The sequence below is a fragment of the Lissotriton vulgaris genome, chromosome 1_1 (genome assembly GCF_964263255.1).
Source record: "Lissotriton vulgaris chromosome 1_1, aLisVul1.2, whole genome shotgun sequence".
NCBI classification, from domain to species: domain Eukaryota; kingdom Metazoa; phylum Chordata; class Amphibia; order Caudata; family Salamandridae; genus Lissotriton; species Lissotriton vulgaris.
Genome location: NC_141685.1, coordinates 1,497,022,139 through 1,497,036,631, shown reverse-complemented (window position 1 = coordinate 1,497,036,631; position 14,493 = coordinate 1,497,022,139). Strand labels below are relative to the sequence as shown.

The 14,493-nt window shown below is 42.4% G+C and overlaps 1 protein-coding gene across 1 annotated transcript in view; it reads right to left on the bottom strand.

The window, feature by feature from the left end:
• Positions 1–14,493, bottom strand: part of LOC147750721 (metabotropic glutamate receptor 8-like) — a 2,581,536-nt gene that overhangs the window by 1,781,432 nt on the left and 785,611 nt on the right. The gene's annotated exons all lie outside the window — the stretch shown is intronic.

The window sequence follows — 14,493 nt, the reverse complement described above, 5'->3', positions numbered from 1 at the left end:
CGTATGAAGCCAGAGTCATGTAAGATAAATCTATTTCAATGTTTTTGACCCATTTAAATATTGCTCCATCTCTGAGAAGGTAGAAATCAGCACAAACCTAACTATCAAAGCTATATCGAGAGCCTTAACTATTCTTGCCTTATCCCGGTCCTTAAGAAACCTTTCACAAGCGCTTTTCACCTGGGGTTGACTGGCTGGATGGTCAAAGAAGTCACTTAGCCCAATTGGGAAAAAGTGATTTTTAGCATATGCTAACCAAGGGGTGGCAGACATGTGAGTCAAAGTCATACAGATCTTTATCTTTATTTCCTTTATTAATAATAATAATACCGATATTTATATAGCGCGAACAGCTACCTCGCAAGGAGGTGTCCCGGAGGCATTACCTTGCATGACAAGCTGGTCTCGGGGGTAGAGCAGACTTTAAGCCTCTTCAAAAGTGGGACCAGTCTCACTTGGTCCTCCAATCCTCTCTTAATAACTAATTATTGACCCAGCCCAATATGTAGGTGGAGTGCAAAAGTGGGATTTCAGAAATTTGAAAATTCTGTCCCTTTGCAAAGTTTGTCTACATTGCAAAACTTCACCTGTAGGCCAACAATAGATTTTAGAGAATAATGTTCTACAAAAATATTTTTGCTGAGATTTTTAAGTAATGTTTTACTTACAACCTAAGAATGTATTTTGATATTTCCCCACACATAAAACATGTAACCTGGGTAAAACCTTGCAAAGGTTAGAAAGGTTTGAAAAATCATTCACAATGTTTGCGGAGAGAAGTTTATACAAATTCGGACACCCATTCCATAGGGTTGATCAGTCATATTCTCCCACTTCAATGCTTATCTAATTTCTTTCATAACTCTGCCATGTTTTAAGCATTGGATGTTGATGTGTTTCACCTGCATCGACAGATCAGATCAAATATTCATCAACAAAATAAATGTGCAAAATTGGGCAAAGAAAAATAATGCATTCTAGCATTCCTGCCCACTGATATGAAGAGGGCACTTCACATGGCTTACAATACCAGAGACAACACCTATCTTCCTTCCAAAATTCCTTAACCCCTTCACTGCTCATATGAGGCACGGTTGAGCTGTGCTGATGACAAGCTGAGCTCGTCATGAACAATGGGAAAACAAAAGAGTCAGCATATGAGGAGAATTGCTGCAGCAGCGATGGTGTTAAGACCACTGTTCTATGTCTGACTTCTTTCCTAATTCTGTTCCAAATTGTACTATTTTTTTCAGCTTAAGACTAATACAAGCGTTATTCATTCTGGGGATCAGCTCCTCATGAGTGCTTTTGCAGAGCCAAGCATTACTAATTCCACTTCTAATACCATGGCTGCTTTTTGACTTGTATTTCAAGGATAACACTGTTAAAAATAGAAGTGGGGGATCAAAGCGGCCAATTATTTTCATGCAATTCCCAGACTGATGTGGATCAAGAGAGTGAAAGAGCAAAGAAGAAACTCAAAGTTCTGATTTAGATATTATTAAAAGCACTGATGCAAATTAATTATGAATCAAGTCATTCAAAGCTAGACAAGGAGCAGATGTATAGTACCTCCGAAAGAGTTAGACTCCAAAATTCAAAGACCATTCAACTTTCATCAAAAAATGAGATGATGTCTAATTAGAGTTAGGATGAGGGCTGATTTGGAATGAGAGCCTGAAGCCTTCTATTGTGACCCGTTAGTAATGCAGTACAATTACCAACTCTGTTTAGAGATCTGTTGATTTTCCGAGAGACTTTACTAGGTAAATACGATCAAAAATGTATAGTGAGAAGGAAAAAAGAACTCAGCTGAAAGTAAAGCAAGATGGTCTAACTTTCAGACCTAAACATGTTTGTCTATGTCAAACAGCAGGGGGTGCGAAATGTATATGTATATTTATATTTCAGTGAATTTCAAAGCTTTTTTAACCCCTTCACTGCGGCGGCTATTCTGCCGCAGTGCTAAGGGGGCGGGGCGGAAGAGCGGCGGGCGCATGCTGGTGACGGAACCGCTCCGTCACCAGCGTCGGTTGCGCTGTGCTTATGACGGAGCGGTTCCGTCATGGCCCCGCCCTCTCAATAGAACGCTCAGCGCAGGCGCGGAATTCGCGCCGCGCAGGAGCGTCGGGCGGGCCATGACGGAACCGCTCCGTCATCAGCACAGCGCCACCGCAGCTGATGACGGAGCGGTTCCGTCATCAGCAGGGGAGGGGTTAAATGCTAAATTACTAACTATAATGGCACTTAAATCTATGTTTTTTCAGTGAATTTCTAAGGTTTATTTAAATGTCAATTTCTAACTATAACGTAGTAGCCGCGTTAGCAGATGGTGCAAAAAGGGGGCTGGGCCACTAGCCAGCGCTCAGGTATTCTGCTGCGTAGGGCTTACAGGAGGTACCAGGAGGGCTTCTTGGCCCCCAAAGTCACTTTGGCGCAAAGTGGACTTCATCCCCCAAACTGTACTGTGCCAGGAGGCGCGTTTGCAGAGCAGTTGAGAAAGGGAGGCTTGGCCTCTGAAGACATCTTACCAATACCGCTATGTGGAAATTACTGGAAGTAAAAGGAGGGGTATGACCCCAAAGGACAACCTTGGGGGCCAACAACCCCTCCTATTAACTCCAGTAGGTCCTACACAGCAGTGTTGGTGAGTTCTCAAACGAGGCCACAACCCCTATGCCCACCAGTCTGCAAACGCACTCCCCAGCGTACTCTTGGGATGTGAAGTCCCCTTCACTGCTAGGGGTTCCTAGGGGCCAACTAGCCTACCTTATACTTCCAGTAAGCACCAGATAGTGGGATGGCTGAGAGGTGGACACAGGCCACACCCACCTTTCTGCACCACTCTGCTAACACGCCGCCTGGTAAGCTCTTGGTCAGTGGATGAAGTCCCCTTGCCTCCTGAGGATCCCTGGGGCCAACTAGCCCTCCTGTTATCTGTAGTAAGACCCACACAGCTGGATTGCCGAGAGTGGTCTGAGGCCACTCCCCTTTTTACACCACTCTGCAAGTGCGCCTCATGGTGCACTTCTGCTTGGGTTATAGAGTCCACTTTAATCTTGAGGTCCTCAGGAGACAAGAGGACCTCAGGGCCTCACCAGCTGTACAACTACAGGCGCGTTTGCAGAGTGGTGTAAAAAGGGGAGTGGCCTCAGACCACCGCTCAGCCTTCCTACTGTGTGGGGTTTACTGAAGGTACCTGGTGGGCTAGTTGGCCCCTAAGGACTCTTAAGATTCTAGAGGACTTAATCCCCAAAAACCGGACTGTACCAGGAGGCACGTTTGCTGAGTGGTGCAGGAAGGGGACGGGGCCTCCGGCGAGATGCCAGCTTTTTTTTGGTACGTTAAAAGGGGGGCTGTGTGGCCCCCTTTCCCTTAATATTTTAGGGCCCTGGGGACCCCATCCCCCAAGACCTAACACATTAAATACAAAAATAATTCAAAGAAAAGGGGCCGCGCAGCACAACACTCCTCCTGAGGCCTTTATCAGCCCCAGGGACCCCATTCCCCAGAGCATTGTCTTGTTTAAAAAAAATAATTAAGTATTCGGGAGGTGGGCCATGTGGCCCCCTTCCCTGGGCCACTTTTGGCCCCGGGACCCCATCCCCTGGGTCTGGCCCTCACGTTGGGGACGGCGGGAGAGACCCAATGCCTCTGCAGTCCCTGGCGGCTCCCCGCCTCCTGCGGGAGCCGGCATTGCTTTTGGACAAGGCGCGCTACTGATATGCAGCTCCCCTTGTCCAAAAGCAATTCTGCTTTGCTTCATGGAAGCAAGTGCAGGTTCTTACGCTTGCTTCCATGAGTGCAGAGGCAATCGGTGCAACTGAAGCTTGGATACATACACACACACACATATAGATATACATACACATATATATATATATATATATATATATATATATATATATATATATATATATATATTCACTGAAAAAACCATAGGTTTCACACCAGTTATAGTTAGGTGGAAATTTTACTGACTTAAATCCATTGAAATTCCCACATTATAGTTAGTTGGACTCACTATAACTTGCGCGCCTGCAATGCACTGCTGATGACGTCACATATTACATCACTACCTACATGTTGGTACTTACATCACCCACACAACACAACAGCTCTATTCAGAGCTACCCTACCTCAAAGCACTCTAAAATATTATTTTACTATTTCCCTTGGTTTTCCCCTTGTTACGCTTTCCGGAACGCTACCCGGTGCGCGGACCAGGCGCTTATGGTGCGAAAATAAGAAATTTTTACATATATGGGCCTCCTCAGCCACCCTCAGAAAATCTAGGGGGTTAGGATATGTCTCCCGTGCCCCCTTATACCCATTCCCAACATTGTTTATCCTCCATCTTGTGACTAAATTCGTCCGAAACACAAGATGGCGGACTCCCGTTACGCTACCGGTGAGCTATCGGGTTCGCGTACCGGGTAGCGCTTCCACCGCGAAAAATCGAAAAAAATTATTTTCTTTTTTTGCCCCGCGGGGCCCTTTAATAGCCCCCACATCAATCCTAGGGGGTCAGGAGGGGTCTACCTTGCCCCCTTTCATTCATTTCCCCCTTCGTTTATTTCCACCTCTTGTCTCTCAATCCTACCGAGAGACAAGATGGCGGCCGCTCCGGACTGTTTAGAATGTTGAGAGTCACCGGAGAGCCAATCCGCTTCTCCTCGCGAAGTTCCGTTACGCGTCTGGTACGCGAACCGGGGAGCTAACCGGGACGCTGTCACAGATATATATATTTTTTTGAACGTTAATTTCTTAAAATCCACTGGAACACATATCTTGAGACCTAGCAAAGGCACATCGGGAAAACAGTCTCTACAATTTTGGCAAGTTTCATAGAAATCCATTCAGCCGTTCGAGCTAAAAGTGAGTCCAACCGCCCTATGGAAAACTCAATGTTAAAAACACGTTTTGGGACCCCCTTTTTTCTCGGCCCCTGCTTGACGAAACCCCCCCAAACTTTCAGGGGACGCTCAGAAACAAAATGTGCCATTTTCCTGAAAATTTCAGCCAATTCCGTCCATCAACGCCAAAGTTATTCAACATAGATTTTTCAGAAATCCCTATTCAAAAAAATCCTAACTGTATATACCTACTGGCTATATATATATATATATATATATATATATATATATATATATATATATATATATATATATATATATATATATATATATATATATATATATATATATATACACATATACATATATATATATATATATATATATATATATATAACATTTCTATGGCAAAATGAAACCCCTCATTTTGTTCCTTTTCAAATTAAATGTATTAAGTGTTACCACTTTATTCCAATCAAGATGACTTCAGGTGTGCCATACTTTTGTCATAAGTAAGACTGCTAGCGCTCTAGTTGTTCTTTAGAACACTCTGGGACATTCTGTCATTGGGTTATAGTTGGGCTACATCTGGCTGATATTTGGGCTAGATTTGGGCTCTTTGTCTCTGGTGGCTATCTTGGGAGACTGCATATCAGAATTTTTTTAATGAAATATAAGAGGATTTGAGAAGTCACTCAAAATGTGCCCTAATTTTTCTTTCTTCAGCACTAATCATAATTTCTATGGCAAAATGAACCCCCTCATTTTGTTCCTTTGCAAATTAAATGTTTTAAGTGTTAACACTTTATTCCAATCAAGATGACTTCAGGTGTGCCATACTTTTGTCATAAGTAAGACTGTTAGCGCTCTAGTTGTTCTTTAGAACACTCTGGGACATTCTGTCACTGGGCTATAGTTGGGCTACATCTGGCTGATATTTGGGCTACATTTGTTTTTTTTGTCTCTGGTGGCCATCTTTGGGCTACATTGGGCTACATTGGGCAACATTTGGGCTCCAACATATATATAGCCCAATGTAGCCCAATATATATTTTTCAAAGTTAATTTTCGTAAAAACCACTGGAGCATATATCTTGAGACATAGCAAAGGCACATCGGGCTACCAGTCCCTAAAATTTTGCCAAGTTTTGTGGAAATCCATTCAGCCGTTCGAGCTAAAAGTGAGTCCAACCGCCCTATGGAAAACTCAATGTTAAAAACACGTTTTGGGACCCCCCTTTTTTCTCGGCCCCCGCTTGACGAAACCCTCCCAAACTTTCATGGGACGCTCAGAAACAAAATGTGCCATTTTCCTGAAAATTTCAGCCAATTCCGTCCATCAACGCCAAAGTTATTCAACATAGATTTTTCAGAAATCCCTATTCAAAAAAATCCTAACTATATATACCTGCTGGCGACCGCCAGTAGGTAATACACACACATAGGAATTAAGGGGATTTGAAACTTTGCATTTTTTTAAAAAAACTTCATGAGATTCATGTAGTGAAAAGCTCAGAAGGTTTAACAAAAGCACAGCTAAATGGAGGAGTCAGAAACTATTCCAACAGCAGCAAAAGGCTGTGCAGGGCAAGGAGAGGACTATTGTTCTACATGCCTGCTCGTCCTCCCTGCACGTTCTGTGACTGCTGTGGTTTCATTCCTGCTCCCAGCAGACACCCCCAGAGCTCTTAAAATTAGTGCTGCTTTGAGTGGACAGGCACACAATGTCGGGCCATAGGACATCCTGCACCATGAACAGTGGTGGTTCAGAAGGCTGAGTGGTTTTGTATGGGCGTCAGGCAAAATCAGGTCAAGGTGGGAAAACTGACAGACTGTGAATAAATAATTCCGACTATGCTCAAACTCTCTGGTATATCCAAAACCTTCAACTTCCTCTTCCACAAACAACCCTCCTTTTGGTAACCTGGTCATGATCCATTACAGCTCGATTCATGCTTCTTGTCAGAAAAATGAATATACTGTTTCTTGTATAGAACAATTTGTCTCAGCTCTGTGTTTTTTTGTAAAGTGTTTGCACACATAATGGAATGTATTCACACAACAGAGACCATAAAGCAAAGTGACCGATAGATATATGTACTTATTTGTGGAATATGATAATGAGGGGTGTGTGAAGTTGCAAAGGTTTTTGTTCAAAACTTTGTGAGTTTTCTTTAAACTAAAAGCTTTAAAAAATGTTCAGAGTTTCTGATGTTTATTTGAAAAGCGATTAGTAGAAAAAATGTTCTCTGAAAGTAGGAGTGCAGAAAAATAACACTGACAAAAAATACTTAGCAAGAAAATTATCTGACAAAAAAGGATTTTGTGACAAAATGCTGTTCCTGTTTTATTTGTAAATGTTGAAACCCAGTAGGCGAAGTTGTGTGAAGCTGGGAAGTTGGGTGAGTTTAGAAAACATTGTCAAACTTTGCATTATTAGATCCTGGCGATCTGCAATGTGATTGCTACACCAGACTTTAACATAAAGAAGAGCTAGTTTAAAAAGTGTAGAAGAATGGTCTGGTGTCAGAAACCTACGAGAAATGCAGGGCAGAGATTCAGGTTCACCTCACTTGAAAATTTTATTCACAATTTCATACCAAATTATGGCAATTGATAAAACAGAAGGATAAAGAAAAGAATAGAGGAAAAAAGAGTAAAGAGAATCCCAGTTCTCTCTCTCCTGAGTGGCTGACAATGTCCGGCTTAAATAATTTTCTGAATGTTGTCCAAAGCTATAAAGGAAGCCGAAGATTGCCAGACTGGAAGTCAATAAATAGAAAAATGTACAAATCTCAAGGAAATCTATTACCAAGGATGTACAAAAACTCTAGAACAACCTCCTTCTGTACACAAGGTGTGTGCCAATCATCCTGCACTTCAAGCAAAAGCTGAAAAAACATCTCTTCAATGCACATCTCATCTGCCCTCAAAAAGAAGTCTTCTATGTCCTAATACGCAAGTGTGTAGCATAAAAGCAATTCCATCTTTCCCCTCCATTTTTCACCGGCTGAGTGTCATCACAAATAGTCTCCCTGTTCCTCTCAATAAACGGCGTTCAGACCCTCACTGCATGGATTGTGGGTTTCTCCCTACCTAAATGCCAGGACTTTCATGCATGAAATTAACATGGTTTGGTCGTAAATAATGTATAGAAATGCAGAGTGTGGGATAGCTAGTGGAAGAGCTTACAGCAGATATACCCCTTCCGCAAAAAAGAGAACACTTCAATTTGCTTTCTTTCTAAATTGGTTCAACTGAAGCCATGCTGTTTTAACTCATTCAAACTGCATGGTAAATTTTCTCGTCAATACAAAACCTATTAGTGAATAAATGAGTTTGTATTATTTTTTCATACATCTGTAAACAAGAATTTCGAACAATTATAAAATATATCAAGTGTATTTTTAATTTTTGCATAGCCATTACTTTGTAATTTGCATAGTAGATACTTACGAATGCTGATTGTAATAATACATATCTGCACACCAGGATTTGTCTTTCTGGTTATTATAATATTTTAGCCCAAGGAAGAAATACAGCTCCAGTTTGTGTCTTTCCGGCTACTGCAGTAATGTTTACCTTCTCTTTTTTGAGGAGAAAGTGGTTTAGATGTATTTATAGCCAAAAATTATTCCAGTTCACATACAAAAAAGTGCAGATGGAATTTGATTGCTCTATTTATTAATGTCTCTGCACAAAGCGAGCATTTTACAGAACTCCACTTAATGAGATAATTATGTAGATTAAAAAAAATTATGAATATGCCAAAACACTTTACAGATAAACCACAAAAACATGGCAAAGTGTACGGTCCATCAAACTGAGGGTATGCTTGCTCATTTAGAATCAAGTTTAGAGTCGAGAACCCATCATGTGTCTCCTGGAAGAGCCCTCGCTGGTTCTGCTGACATAAACCTTACACTGGCAGCCTAACAGACGTGCAGTCCCCTATGTATATACTTCAGAAATTCAGCTGTATTTAGGGCAGATGTTCTGACAAACCTTTTTTTATGTGCGAGACAACAAAGCAAAGACTTACTGCCGCAAAAGAAAAAAAAATTGACCCTTTTCTCTTGGAGAAAACTCACAGAGTGCCAGGTTCATGAGCATTTGCTTTTGAAAAACAAGTTCCCACTCTAGAACAATCTCTGCACACTTTTGTGTTTGGCTTAAGGCCCATGCTCATAAAAAACATTAAGGGGCCTATTCTTAAACTACATTTTGTGGTCCGTCACATACTAGAAAAGGCTATTCACTGATCAACAGGCAGATATTTCCATCTTTCCTATCTTTTCCATGCAGAGATCTCACCTTAGTGGCAGAGAGCGCTGCACTAGTAAAACTACATTTTAGTAATCAATGTAGGAAGGACAATGGGAGTGGCTGGAAAATGGGAATACTTTCTACAAATTGGAAGGGGGTTAGGGAGGGACAGGCTAATACAAACAATTAGCCACAAAATAGAATACCCGTTGCTATTCACATACTTTACTTTTACTATGTACAGCCCTAAAGGTGACAAAACAATAGTAAATGTATGTCCACACAGACAAGGAGTACGTCAAGCACCACACATGACCACTCACACCTACTGCAAGACACTCCCCAAAAAAATAATAGAGACAGGGACTTAAAATAACACCCCTTAGGAAACAATCTTAAATAGATACAATCATCCGCATCCGAAGAATGACCGCCGGCGGCAGATCCTTCTCCCACCTCGCCGCCAAGACCTAGAACACCCTCCCCACCAACCTAAGGCAGACCCCAGAAAACCTACTGGCCTTCAGAAGACTCGTCAAGACCTGGCTCTTCCATCACTAGCAGCACCCCCCACCCCCTGCAGCGCCTTGAGACCCTCACAGGTATGTGGTGCGCTTTATAAGTGTCATGATGTATTGACTGATTGATTGATTGAATTTGATTATACATTTCACTAAAAAAACAAAGGTTAAGGTTAAAGGAACGTGGTAGTTATGGGAAAATGTCAGTTAAAAATGAACAATTGGAATAAAATGACCACTGAAATTCACCAGCTATAGTTATCTCAAGTAACTGTAGCTCAACCCTCACTAGGCACAGTGTTCTCATCAGTATTGTCATTTCAGATGTTGCAATGAAATTATCAATCATATCATTGAACATGTCATGACTAATGTAATATGTGTAGTCATTAGCAGTGCACGGCCAGAAAAATATTAAACAAAATACTGACTTCCTGGATGAATGGGTCACACCACAACAATCTAGCCTCTAAAGTACATAAATAGCTCAAAATTAAACTATGGGTATTTGAAAATGCAGTGTGTAATTCAAGATAGACTCTATACCATATATTTGTATGCATTTTGCAATACATCTACATGTTTACCAAGGACAGATGTGGATACAATTCAAAATCAATTATAGTTTCTTAAAAATACATACAATTGTGTATCTCGATTTAAACTACTTGGAAATTTCCTAAGGATTGTAGTAACTAATTTTTCAAACTTCCCAAATGCGATGTTCAATTTTCAAGTTTTGAACTTGTCCACTCCCACATGTGAGCCTCCCAGGGGCACACTGTTATTTATGATGTCTAGCGTGTGATTAATATTGAGGTGAGATTATGCAGGTATTGTTGAGCATATTAACAAGCATGGCCACGGGAAATGCCAGTGCTACAACGAACACATACATAGGCACACAAACTGTGCATCTGTCAGAGCACTTAAGAAGGAGGGCAATCCTCAACAGATGTTAAATCAGTAAGGGATCCGCTATGATGTGCATAATTGAGAAATGGTCTTCAATCCATCATTCTGTGAAGAGGAACCAGTATGACTCCTCCTCCTTCAGCATTCTGTGCACCTTATTAATTGGAATGGAAACATTGAACGAATGTACACTATATATTCAACTGGCCAATAAATGGTCCATAGTACAACTGGGTTATAATTAGTCTCTAGCCATTTAAAATTAGACATTGCACATGGAGAATATCTGGTTAATCTTAATGTTATTTCTAAAACAGAGTATTTTTGAGGTGGGCATGGGTTATGAGGCAGCTTTTTACGATGCTAGCACTGTTGACTGCATTTATAGAATGTGTACATATCTGAATAAGGGAGTACCTGGCTTGCTTAAACACAATATGTAAGTTTCTACCATACATTTTGGCATTTTGAGCATTTTAATGCCTGAGCACATTTATCAAATTGTTTGCACTTTGAAAAAAGGATTTCTTTCACGCATTTCAATTGTTCGTATTCAGAGAATGGAACAAAATGTGTTTGCTCTTGTTCAGTATTTTGTAAGGCAAAACCTAGGCCTATTTTATGAAAAGTAGTGGATAGTGATTGCTTGTGTTGACAAGCACTAAATGTGCCTCACTGGCAAAAATTGAAGTTGTAGAGCAGAGCGGCCCTCAATATTCACATCTCTGAGTGTAAGCAGGGGTGGCCCACCTAGGTGGTTAGTGTCTCAAGGCTCCAAAAAATAATGGGATCGACCCTTGACTGACAAGGGTCCTTAGCCCCGCCTCAATGGCCGATAGATCCAGGGTGTGCTTCAGAAGCGAACAGGACACCCCAATGAGACTGAAGTGGTGACGCTTCAGAATGCCTCCTACCCCACGTTAATCGAGATGGGCTCATTTTCCCCTTTCTCAAAGCGCTCTCAATTGGAAATGACACCAAATGGGGATCCGCTCCTAGATGGTCTAAATTGTCCACCTCCCTTTGGTGGCAGCTTCTATCAGATCATGTTCCATAATGAAACATTAAGTGGACAAAATATTTGACTTGCAATTAGTGCACCACTTTAGAATTCGTGTTTTTTAAATGACTAGAAATTAATGTATGTATAAAAAAAGAGCAGGTCACCTGAGTTTGTCTTTAAAAGTCTTTCTAAATTCATATCAACTAATTCATGTTCATATATAACAAGCCTGGCGATGCCATCACTTGTTCTGCGATAGCGTCATCAGGGCAGTCTAACATATTATCATTAATTCTTTGACAATTTGCAATCATGCTCAAACAAGACTTAGTGAACGTTTGTTAACTATTATGACTTACTGTGTTGCCTATGGTATCCGTTTGAACATTACATCATTTAATTTTCTGGTGCATGAAGCTGGCCAGGTGAAAATATATGACCTCGTTTCAGGGTTCAAGGTGCAAGTCAATTATATGCTGAGAAGAAGATTTAAATGGAGAAATCATGCGCAACTACAGTTTAAAAAATACATTTCCTCTTTTTTCCTCTCAATGTTTTAGTAATGCTCAATTTATGATGAGAAGGAGCAGATGGGACTATGGTGGGACGCCTAATGGACCCTGAATTCCAATGTGGCAACAATTTTGTCTGGTGTTAGCATTGTCAATGACAAGTCAATTTCTAGGCTTCAATAATTGATCCATCAAAACTGCTGTGCCCTGAAAACTCCTAGACAATACCTCATACTTCTCTTTGTTACTGCCATGACACACAACAACCCTCAGAGACCAATTAGGAGTCTGTGGCATCTGATCTACAAGAGGGTGACACTCCAGGGACACCGCACAGGCCTGACAGAAAGATATTAGAGGATACTAAACTGATAAAACAACCCTGCATTGTGTTTCTCTTCTGTTTTCATGGGTTCAATAAAATCCCTGGCGTTTTGCCTGCAAAGGGCATGGCAATTTGCGAAGTCAAATACTGCACACCAGGCTACAAACGGAATCATAAACATGAGCAATACTCCTCTTTCTGAAGGAGAGACGAAAGGAAGAGGCTGGGTTGCATGCAATATAGATCGCATTTAGACAAGGTTATGATTCCTAAAGGAGCTTCGATGAAAGGGGAATATGTAAGTGAGGAGTCTGTTTCCATCAACATACTTGCCGTTCACACATGGATAGAATGAATTGTTTCTTTCCATTTTATATAGACTAAACTCTTAGAGACTGACACTTTTTTATATTCATGAAAGACGAGGTTAAATACACATTAATGTATATTACTCACACCGAAAAAAACAAAGGTTAAGTGGACGGGTTACAGGGTTAACTGAGCTAACTATAACTTACGCCCGCAATGCATTGCTTATTACCTCACATGTTACAACACTCATGACATGGTCAGGGACATCACTGATGACATTATCCAGTTAGTGTGTGTTTCGTAAACGTTTCTGATACTGAAAGATATATACTGCGCTAATGCATACGTTAAATTACTATTCTTTCTGTACTACAAACACGTGTTAGTATTTCGAACATATATTATTTGAACTATAATCCCATTTTAAAGCGTGTGTTCTATTTATGGTTGAACTAGCCTCTACACTGACATATGCCTCCTGGTGATGTATGTGTATGGTAGTGATTTGCGACCGTCTAAGCTGTTCATTTAGACTTCACTCCACAGTCATGGCCAAGTATATTTGTGTTTTAAAACATACTGACGAGGGGCGTGGTCTGGCCATGAACGAAGATGGCTGCTTGAGTTGGAGTTCTACACACTAGGGAGCTCTACAGGGAGGCAGCAAACCATCAGATGCTGTGGAGGCATACCACAGGGACAAAACGTTGCCTCCCTGAACGGAGAAATCTTGCAGGAGGGCCTGTTTCTGCAGCCACGCCAGCAGCACCAGCGGGTCGGACACCTGGGCTTATGCTGAAGAGGAGGGCCTGTAGGTAGAGGTGAAGCGCTTGCCTTGAGTGCGGGCCACTGACGCCTCTCTGCACCTCAACCCCGGGACGCTGCCTGTCAGACTGGGTGCCCCTGCCCCATTGCAGACACATGCAGAACCAACCTCCGGGGATCTCCTGGCCGGGCCGGGCCAGGCCTGGCCAACACTATACTGTGGTCTGCACAGTCCAAGGGCCCAACTGCCCCAAAACCCTGACAGCAAGTACGCGAAAGCCAGCCGAGAAGAGGGAAATGAGTCAGCCACCAGGCAGGGACTCAAAGGGTAAGCTCATTCCCATTAGCCGACACCGGAAAGGGGCTTACCATCACCCCCCACACACACATGCATGAGAGGCACATGCAGGAGAGTACAGTAGCCCGGAAAGCCCCTCTCCCATCAACAATGAGGGAAAAATGGGCAGTTCACCTCTCCCATTAAGGGATTAGACTACAGACTTGCCCGCTGTCCCCTAATTAGGGTCCAGGAGCCACAGCGCCTGGTGCTCAGCAACCCGCAGTGGAGGCTGAGCAGTTAGAGGAAAGACAGTCTCCATTTTGAAGCACAACATTGGCCTGGTGTGGCCCACCATCACTGTGTACATGTGGACCTGTTGGAGCTAAGAGCAAGGATGGAAAGAGGCCATCTTGAGGTGGGCAGAGACGGCCTGTGAAGGACTCCTGGTGCTACGGGGGCAGCCTCGTTACTAGCACGGAGAATGGTGAGTGAAGCATCTGGGGGCCACTACACTTACACAAAAGAGCCTGGCATGCACCTCCACCACACCTAAGGTATCCTTGTTGAACCCCTCTCCATGATAGGGAAATCAGAGGCACCCTCACCCCACTTAGTGGCCCGGGAGCAAACACACCATGCACTAGGAAGCAGACTGCCCGGAAGCAGCCCAGACGTGCAGCGTTCGGAGGCTCGCCACATTCATACCTACACCTAGCAACAGGCAGGCACTGGAGACGC